The sequence below is a fragment of the Callorhinus ursinus genome, unplaced genomic scaffold, assembly GCF_003265705.2.
Source record: "Callorhinus ursinus isolate GAN/ISIS: 27379988/994484 unplaced genomic scaffold, GSC_fseal_2.0 scaffold27, whole genome shotgun sequence".
NCBI classification, from domain to species: domain Eukaryota; kingdom Metazoa; phylum Chordata; class Mammalia; order Carnivora; family Otariidae; genus Callorhinus; species Callorhinus ursinus.
Genome location: NW_027397089.1, coordinates 23,893,208 through 23,903,309, shown reverse-complemented (window position 1 = coordinate 23,903,309; position 10,102 = coordinate 23,893,208). Strand labels below are relative to the sequence as shown.

The 10,102-nt window shown below is 40.6% G+C and overlaps 1 pseudogene; it reads left to right on the top strand.

Annotated features, from left to right (window-relative positions):
* Positions 1–7,468: 7,468 nt before the first annotated feature.
* LOC112830209 (large ribosomal subunit protein uL30 pseudogene) lies at positions 7,469–8,284 on the top strand (annotated as a pseudogene).
* The last annotated feature ends 1,818 nt before the right edge of the window (positions 8,285–10,102 follow it).

Sequence of the window (10,102 nt, the reverse complement as noted above, 5' to 3'; positions counted from 1 at the left end):
AAATTGGTGTTTTGATTTTAGGTGCTCTAGTGCTGAAGTACTTATGAAAATTTTCCTTCTTCCCTCCTTCTTTTCTTTCTTTTGCTTGTTCTTTTTTTTTTTTTTAAATAATCTCTATATGCAATGTGGGGCTGGAACTCACATCCAGAGTTCAAGAGTTGCATGCTCTCTACCAGTCAGGCTCCCCTCCTTTGTTCTAGTAGCTATTAGGGTTGGGTTGGGGTTGTGATAGTCTATGGCACTCATAAGGAAATGCAACATATGAAAATTTATTTCACTGTACACTGAATTTAGGCAACTTGCAACAATGTTGGGTTATTGCTGGAAGTATTTAAACATGCTCAAAATTCTATCTGAAAAGGGCAATTCTCTCTTAAACATAGATCTCACTCTAAGCCCCTACCATCTTATCCTTGTAACCTGCAAAGTTCTTCAAAGAGCAGGTTATATTTAGTCCCCCTTTTTCATCCTCCATCACGTGTTCTCAATCAATATTTGTTCAATGAATATAAGTGAAGAGTAAAATAACAATAAAATTTAAACAGTAAACAGTAAAATTTAACAATAGTTAAAACATCTCTAGAAAGACAAATGTCAGTTCAATTAGAATATCAAGGCCAGGTTGAGAAACAGGTACAGATATTATTAGAATTAGGAGATACCATTCAAGTTAGAAAGGTGACTTAGAGATTTGGGTTAAAATTCAAGAAACTTCTGGGGTGTCTGGCTGGTTCAGTCAGTAGAGCATGTGACTCTTGATCATGAGTTCAAGCCCCACGTTGGGTGTGGAGCCTACTTTAAAAACAATAATAGTGGTGCCTGGGTGGCTCAGTTGTTTGACCTGAACCAAAGGCTCAGGTCATGATCTCTTAGTGTCCTGGGATCGAGCCCCGCATCAGGCTCCCAGCTCAGCAGGGAGTCTGCTTCTCCCTCTCTGTCCTTCTGCCTCTCCCTCTGCCTCTCCCCCCTGCTTGTGTATTCTCTCTCTCTCTCAAACAGATAAATTACTAAATTACTAAAAGAAATAACTGCCTGAGGGTTGACATGACCAGGTAGGTTGTGGTTGCAGAGTGGGGTGTGTTCAGTTATGGAATTATTTTGGGTAGAGACCAGGTCTAGCTCAGACAAGAGCTCTAAAAAAAAGTAGTAACATATTTCTGGCTAATAAAATAATAAGTGGGTATTAAAGGAAATGGGGTTTGGAATTGGGAGAACAAAAGGAAAAGAAAATTATATAATCACCTTTACCCTACCAGTCAGATAAAAAATAATAATTTAGAAGTTCCTTTCTTTTCATTATTTTTAATTTATATACACATGCTTGTATGATATACAAAGAAAGTTGTGAAAGCCATATACATGCTGATTTATAAACTGTTTTTGGGAAAAAAATTTTTTTAAAGATTTTATTTATTTATTTGACAGAGAGAGACACACAGAGAGAGGGAACACAAACAGGGGGAGTGGGAGAGGGAGAAGCAGGCTTCCCGCTGAACGAGGAGCCCGATGTGGGACTCAATCCCAGGACCCTGGGATCATGACCTGAGCTGAAGGCAGCCGCTTAACGACTGTGCCACCCAGGCGCCCTGGGAAAAATTTTAATTCATTTTTTGGGAATACTAGTGCTTACTTCTTTACCTTCTTAAACCCTCTGGCAATTTTCTGACTTTTTTTTCACATATGACATCAATTATATTTCCTTCTATTAAACATTTTTAAAAACATATGAGTTTTTTTTTTTAAGATTTTATTTATTTTTTTTGACAGAGAGACACAGCGAGAGAGGGAACACAAGCGGGGGAGTGGGAGAGGGAGAACAAGCTTCCTGCAGAGCGGGGAGCCCGATGCGGGGCTAGATCCCAGGACCCTGGGATCATGACCTGAGCCGAAGGCAGACGCTTAATGACTGAGCCACCCAGACACCCCTAAAATATATGAGTTTTAATGGGCATATAATAATTTATTCTATGGATCTCCAGCATTATCCATTAGTTCCTTATGATGACATTTGTGTTATTCACAATGTTTTGTTTTTATAAGTAATATAATTACCTATCACATACATTGCTATCTATATTATGTGAATTTATAATTCATTTTTTATAAAGATTTTATTTCTTTAAAGATTTTATTTATTTATTTGAGAAAAAGAGCATGAGCGGTCTGGTGGGAGGGGCAGAAGGAGTGGCAGAAACAGACTCCCTGCTTAGCGTGGAGCCAAAAGCCGAAGCAGAAGCTAAACTGGGCTCAATGCGAGGTTCAACTCGGGGCTCAATCAGGGTTCATTGTGTGGCTCAATCCCAGGACCCTGAGATCGTGACCTGAGCCGAAGACAGCCGCTCAACCTATTGAGCCACCCAGGCGCCCCGGTACTAGAACATTTTTTGCAGTGTTTTTGTTGTCTAGATTCTCATTCCTGGTAGTTTGGGCAGTGTGAATTATAATGAACACTTGCCCAAGCAGTGAGGATCCTGCATTTCATTTATAGGAAGGTCTTTACTGGTGCTGGTAGGTTGACACTGGGGACACAATCGTGTGGGCTTTACAGGAAGGAGGGCTTTTTCTGTGAAAGTTAAGAATGGCAGATAAGAGTTGACAGCATGAGATACTATCACTGGTTACTCATACTGTAATTTGATGAAAATCATGGGGCAGGAGCATGCCATTTCATGTCTGTAATTTTTAAATAAATCTTAATCCAGTTTTCATTTTTGGTGTGGCTCTCAAAATCATGAGTACAAAAGTTAAGCCTTAGGGCCTTAATAACATTAGTGTTTATTAAGAGATTTTAGCTATTATGGTCTTTAAAATCCTTTTGTTTTTCTCAGATGTGTCTTTACACCAAATAAAAAACAATAGTGCAAAAATTATTGTACTCTACAATTTACTGAGTTTATTACTCTGAGACATTTTCTTCTGCTTTAAGTATGAAAATAAGCAGTCTCCAATGAGAAATTATTAAGATTTAAAAAAAAAAAAAACAGTAACTAGATCTTCTGCAAGAACAGACTTAAAAAAAAATTTTTTTTTAAACTGGGCTCCATGCCCAGTGTGGGGTTGAACTCATGGCCTGAGATTGAGTCACATGCTCTACCTACCGACTGAGCCAGCCAGGCTCCACTTTTCTATCCACAAAATAAACACCTATTTACTGGACAATATGAATGGATCCATGTGGATTTTAATTTGAATGAAATTCATTTAAAAAGTGTGGGCAAGGGGTGCTGGGGTGACTCAGTTGGTTCGGTGTCTGCCTTTGGCTGGGATCATGATCTCAGTTTCCTGGGATTGAGCCCGGCATCGGGCTCCCTGCTCACTGGGGAACCTGCTTCTCCCTCTTCCTCTGCCCCTTCCCCTGGCTCATGCTCTCTCTCTCCCTCTCTCTATCTTTCTCTCTCAAATAAATAAATTAAATCTTTAAAAAAAAAAAGTGTGGGAAAGGACCCACAGGGTTGGCCTCATTGCTGTAACTACCATACCAAGTTTCCTAGAGTGTCACATCCTAGAGTGTGACTTTAACACTAAGGCATCCCAAATTGTGTAAGATTTTGGGCAAGCCTGATTTATCAACCTTACTTTACTCATATACACAGAGGACATGTATAAAATGGGGAGCAATAATCGAGGGCCACCAAAGTATTGTATATTTTCACTACAATTATCTCATTGCAAGAGTCAGGACTTTTTGTCTATTTTTCTTCTTTTTTTTTTTGTCCATTTTTTTTCTGAGTCCAGGTTTGATCTAATATATTTTCTACATCCTGAGGAAAGACTTTGGAAAACTGTTTTTCTTTTTCTTTTTTTTTTAAGATTTTTTTTTTTTAATTTATTTATTTGACAGAGAGAGAGAGCACAAGTAGGCAGGCAGGCAGGCAGAGGCAGAGGGAGAAGCAGGCTCCCCGCTGAGCAGGGAGCCCGATGTGGGGCTCGATCCCAGGACCCTGGGATCATGACCTGAGCCGAAGGCAGACACTTAACCGACTGAGCCACCCAGGCGCCCCAGGAAAACTGTTTTTCTTTGAATGAGAAAACAGACTCAGTTGGAAGAGAGGCATTAAAGAGTAAAACATTGCTGTTTGGCTACAGATAAGCCAATGTTTTTCCTTTCAGACCACATCATGAATTCCCTTTTTAAAAAATTGTAATCTAAATATTTTGGAATTAAGTTTTTATGACATAGACCCCGATGAAACTTTTCAGTATGCATGGTGTCATTTTTTTTTTAAAGATTTTATTTATTTATTTGAGAGAGAGAGAATGAGAGATAGAGAGCACAAGAGGGAAGAGGGTCAGAGGGAGAAGCAGACTCCCCGCAGAGCAGGGAGCCCGATGTGGGACTCGATCCCGGGACTCCAGGATCATGACCTGAGCCGAAGGCAGTCGCTTAACCAACTGAGCCACCCAGGCGCCCGTGCATGGTATCATTTATTGTAAAGAGAAGAGCCAGGGGCTGCCAGGGTGGCTCAGTCATTTAAGTGTCTGAATCTTGATTTCAGCTCAGATCAGGATCTCTGGGTCCTGGGATCAAGTCCTGCATCAGGCTCCCTGCTCTGCTTGTCTCCCTCTCCTTCTGCCCCTCCCCCTGCTCTCTCTCAAATAAATAAATAAATCTTTAAAAAACAAGAGACAATTTTATCTCTCCCCAACTGATACCAGAAAAATACAAAAGAGATAGATCTCACAATGTCTTAGAATTGTATACCAGTAATAAACAATAGCAAAAATGAACGAGTAAAACAATAACAACCTTTTGAGATTTCGCCTATATCTCTCATTTAGCTCTATTTTCACAGGCATTACTATCAATATATATATATTTTTTAAGATTTTATTTATTTGACAGAGAGAGAGAGACAGCAAGAGAGGGAACACAGGCGGGGGGCGAGTAGGAGAGGGAGAAGCAGGCTCTCTGCTGAGCAGGGAGCCCGATGCGGGACTCGATCCCAGGACCCTGGGATCATGACCTGAGCCAAAGGCAGAGGCTTAACTGACTGAGTCACCCAGGTGCCCTACTCTATCCCTACTTTTTTTTTTTTTTTAAGATTTTATTTATTTATTTGACAGAGAGAGACACAGCGAGAGAGGGAACACAAGCAGGGGGAGTGGGAGAGGGAGAAGCAGGGAGCCCGACTCAGGGCTCAATCCCAGGACCCCAGGATCATGACCTGAGCCGAAGGCAGACGCTTAACGACTGAGCCACCCAGGTGCCCCATCCTTATCCCTACTTTAAAAAGCCGATTAAGGACATCAAAAACTGTAACCAAATTAATTATCAAAAAATAATTAAATACTTTTAAGCTTACGCTAAGTTTTAAATGGAGCAATTTTTGTAGGTCCACATTTTATAACATGTTCTAGGGTCCTCAAGAACCAATTCATAAGGGCGCCTGGGTGGCTCAGTCGTTAAGCGTCTGCCTTCAGCTCAGGTCATGATCCCGGGGTCCTGGGATCGAGCCCCGCATCGGGCTCCCCGCTCTGCGGGAAGCCTGCTTCTCCCTCTCCCACTGCCCCTGCTTGTGTTCCCTCTCTCTCTGTGTCTCTCTCTGTCAAATAAATAAAATCTTAAAAAAAAAGAACCAATTCATAAAAGAAATTCATATATTTCATTTGCCTTATAATATTTACATTATATTTTGATCTCACCCAACACCTTTAAAAATAACCTTCAGATATTTTTGGCCCACCCCCAGAGGTTTTACTTACCACGTAGAATAAGGCAAGAGTCATCAACTATTCTCAAATAAATAATAGTAATGATAAAATAATAAAAAATAAGTCAAGGATTTATTTAGTTATAGCTACGAAAGACTTCGCTCTTTTATTTTTTATTTTTTTAAGAATTTAATTTTTATTTTATTTTTTTTAAGATTTTATTTATTTATTTGAGAGAGAGAGAGAATGAGAGAGAGCATGAGAGGGAAGAGGGTCAGAGGGAGAAGCAGACTCCCCGCTGAGCAGGTAGCCTGATGTGGGACTCAATCCCGGGACTCCAGGATCATGACCTGAGCCGAAGGCAGTCGCTTAACCAACTGAGCCACCCAGGCGCCCGACTTTGCTCTTTTAAATTATATTCTTTGATACCTGCTTGATCAACAAGGCAAGAAACACAAATTCCATTTTGGGGAGTTATCTGGTGAATAAAGGGTTATAAGATGAGCAGAAGTATAAGCTATGGTTCTACCAAAATTCTAAAAATTTAGTTTCCTCTGTCATCCGATTCACATCAGAAATTATTTTTTCCTTGCCCGGGGTTTTTCAGTATAGGACAACCTAATGTGATTCCCAGGAATTTAACTGATGGGTAGTAATTTGTTAGAGGCAGGTAATACTAGGTGTTCTCATTTTACATGTGTAATTGGCACCTTTTTTGAAGGAAAACCACCATTACCTGAGAATGCGGTGTGGTTATACCCTTAGATTTTCTTTTTCTTTTTTTTTTTTTAAAGGTTTTATTTATTTATTTGACAGAGAGAGACACAGCGAGAGACGGAACGCAAGCAGGGGGAGTGGGAGAGGGAGAAGCAGACCTCCCGCAGAGCAGGGAGACCGATGCGGGGCTCGATCCCAGCACCCTGGGATCATGACCTGAGCCGAAGGCAGACGCTCAACGACTGAGCCACCCAGGCGCCCCACCCTTCGATTTTCTGACGGTCAGATTTGGGAAGGGCTGTTCACCTCCCCGGGTCAGGAGACCAGGATGCCTGGGCCTCACACTTTGTCTGCCTAGAGGCAGAGTTTAGCCACACCCCTGTGGGGCTCCCATTCTGGGTACAGTTTTTCACAGACATCTCTGACTTTCTCCCCATCTCTCTAGTGGTCTTTTCAGATGTGATGGCTTCTGAGCTGTGCACTACAGAGATATGGGCACTTGCCATCTGACTGGGTTTGTGCACCTGACTTTGTCAGTTTCTAGGCACCTGCTCCTCAGTGACTGAGCCCCTGACACCTAGTTGATTTTGATAGTAGATTTCCTCCCTTTGTTTAATACTCTCTTTACTTTTACTTAAAAAAAGGGACTGGGGAGCTCTCTCCCCTGTCTTTCCCAGCTTTGAAGTCACAGAAGACATGACCAGAGCCTAGATCCCAAACTGACCTAATCCCACTACACCCCATCCTCAACTCCCCTTCCCCCACCATGATTTCGCAAAATCTAAATGTAAGACCATATTCTTTAAATCACATCTATGAAGGCCAACCTTACTCAAACAATATTTAAAGTAAAAGAGCTACTGGGGCGCCTGGGTGGCTCAGTCGGTTGAGCATGACTCTTAGTTTTGGCTCAGACGGTGATCTCAGGCTGTGGGCCTGAGCCCCATGTCAGACTCCAGGCTCAGCAGGAAGTTGGCTTCTTTTCTCCCTCTCCCTCTACCCCTCCCCTCCATCACTCACTCTCTCTCTCTCTCTCTCAAATAAATAAATAAATCTTTAAAGTAAAAGAGCTACTTATTACTCTTTTCCGGCTGGAACCATGGAGGGTGCAGAAGAGAAGAAAAAGAAGGTTTCTGCTGTGCCAGAAACCCTTAAGAAGAAGGGAAGGAATTTCGCAGAGTTGAAGATCAAGCATCTGAGGAAGAAGTTTGCTCAGAAGATGCTTCCAAAGGCAAGAAGGAAGCTTATCTATGAAAAAGCTAAGCATTACCACAAGGAATATAGGCAGATGTACAGAACTGAGATTCGAATGGCAAGGATGGCAAGAAAAGCTGGCAACTTCTACGTACCTGCGGAGCCCAAACTGGCATTTGTCATCAGGATCAGAGGTATCAATGGTGTGAGCCCAAAGGTTCGAAAGGTGTTGCAGCTTCTTCGCCTTCGCCAGATCTTCAATGGCACCTTTGTTAAGCTCAACAAGGCTTCAGTTAACATGCTAAGGATTGTGGAACCTTATATAGCATGGGGGTACCCAAATCTGAAGTCGGTGAATGAATTGATCTACAAGCGTGGTTATGGCAAAATCAACAAGAAGCGAATTGCCCTGACAGATAACACATTGATTGCCCGATCTCTTGGTAAATATGGCATCATCTGCATGGAGGATCTGATTCACGAGATCTATACTGTTGGAAAACGTTTCAAAGAAGCAAACAACTTTTTATGGCCCTTCAAATTATCTTCTCCACGAGGGGGAATGAAGAAAAAGACCACCCATTTTGTAGAAGGTGGAGATGCTGGTAACAGGGAAGACCAGATCAATAGGCTTATTAGATGGATGAACTAAGGTATCTGCCATGATTATTTTTGTAATCTGGCCAGTTAATAAATGACTACTCTCATGGAAATGTTTTGTTGTCTTGGTGACTTTTTGCTAGCCTGACTGCTGTCCCTTAACTATTAAAGCAAATCTTGGTGTGTGATAAAAGTCATCAGCCTTTGCATGCAAAACTAGGGTCTAGTTTGTATCTTGTTGGAAAACATTCCTTGGGTTTATTAAAGACTCTTCTGTACAAAGAATATATCTTAATTTTTCACTTTTGAATTGTGCCACTGAGTTAGCCAAGATGGGTCTGTTCTAAGAAAACCTATTTCATAGGCCTTTGCATGATTTACAAATAAAAATACTGTTGCTGAAATTCTAAAAAAAAAAAAAAAGAGCTACTTATAAGCACATTATTTATATTATTTCAATGCTATTTTTATTTATTGCCTTAGATATAGTTAGGATTTAGAATATATTTTTATTTAGTACAAAAGTGTTAAAAACTTATAGTTATGACTTTCTACAGACACATACATTTGATCAAAAAAAGTCTATATTTGTTGCTTATACACAAAAGTATATAGTTTTGTTTATTTTATCTGACCAGGTAAAGCATGTAAAAGCTGACTACTTAATGGCTTATATTCTTTTTAATGCAAAACTTCTCAGACATATTGCATTTGTGCACCTGTCAAAATTTATTTACTCCTTTATGAGGTATCTCACGAGGCGATAATGGGCTGTGCCCATTCACGATGACTTGGAAAATAAGGTTTGTACACGTTAAGTAAGCTTCCTCACTAAGTACAGATTATTATTGACTGCTGCTGGTTTTTTTTAAATTTTATTTTATTATATTACATTAATCACCATACATTACATCATTAGTTTTTATAGTCATAAAAATGTCATGTTTTTATTACTCGACGTGAATTAAATTCAGGACACAAGTTGGAGCTATCTTCCCAGAAATGCCATTAACAGAAATAATAAGTAATGTATCTGTGATGTGAACTGTAAGCAAATTGATCTGTGGATTTTTGTCAGTTCCAAGTAGCGAGGCTTGATCCCCTGCCCAGAGACGCACCAACAGTATCAAGGAGAATTCTGTTCGCAGAGGGGCAGGATCGTCCTTTTTTCTCAAACAATTATTTATACTCTCCACATTCAGTATAAAATGCAGAACCACCCTTTGCCCGTTTCTCAGCTGAAGGACTCTCATTTTCTTTCTCAATTCTAATTGTTCAGAAACTCTCTAAGAGTTTTAATTTTTTCCCCATTGTCAGAACTGCTTCTTTTCCTGTGTTCAGCTTTGAGAAGGCAGCTCTTCCTAACAAAAAGTTGTTAGTAGAAAGAACCTTGGAAATGGAAGAAAATATCTTCTTCCCCTGAAACTTCAAGCAAAGGCGCTTCAGTTCTGCAGCATAAAACTGTCCTTGCATGAAATACCTATGCTCCTTTCTAAGGCCAGTACTGCCTACTTTGTGCTTGATCTCATCCTCTCTGATGGCTCCCGGCTGTGACTCTGGAAATTCTTGTTGCTGTCTGTTGCATTATCACTATTTCCCTCAGTACTTGATCTTTCCTGTCAGCGTACAAACATACTACTAATGCAGAATTCTAGAGCCATCTGGGGATATCTGATGGTAGACCATTAAAACTCCTTAATCTATTTTTGAGGAATTTCTCAATTGGCTCTAGAAAACAAAAGATTGAAATTCTTGATGTAACTGTGTTCATAAGAGACTCATTCTCAAAAGTGGGTCCCCACCCCCAATAGCTACTGAATCAGAATCTGCAGTTTAGCAAGATCCCTAGATGCTGCATTAAAGTTTGAAAAGCACCAAACTCAACCCATGGCTCTCAAGGCTGGAAGCACTTGAGGAGCTTTAAGGAATCCTGATGTCC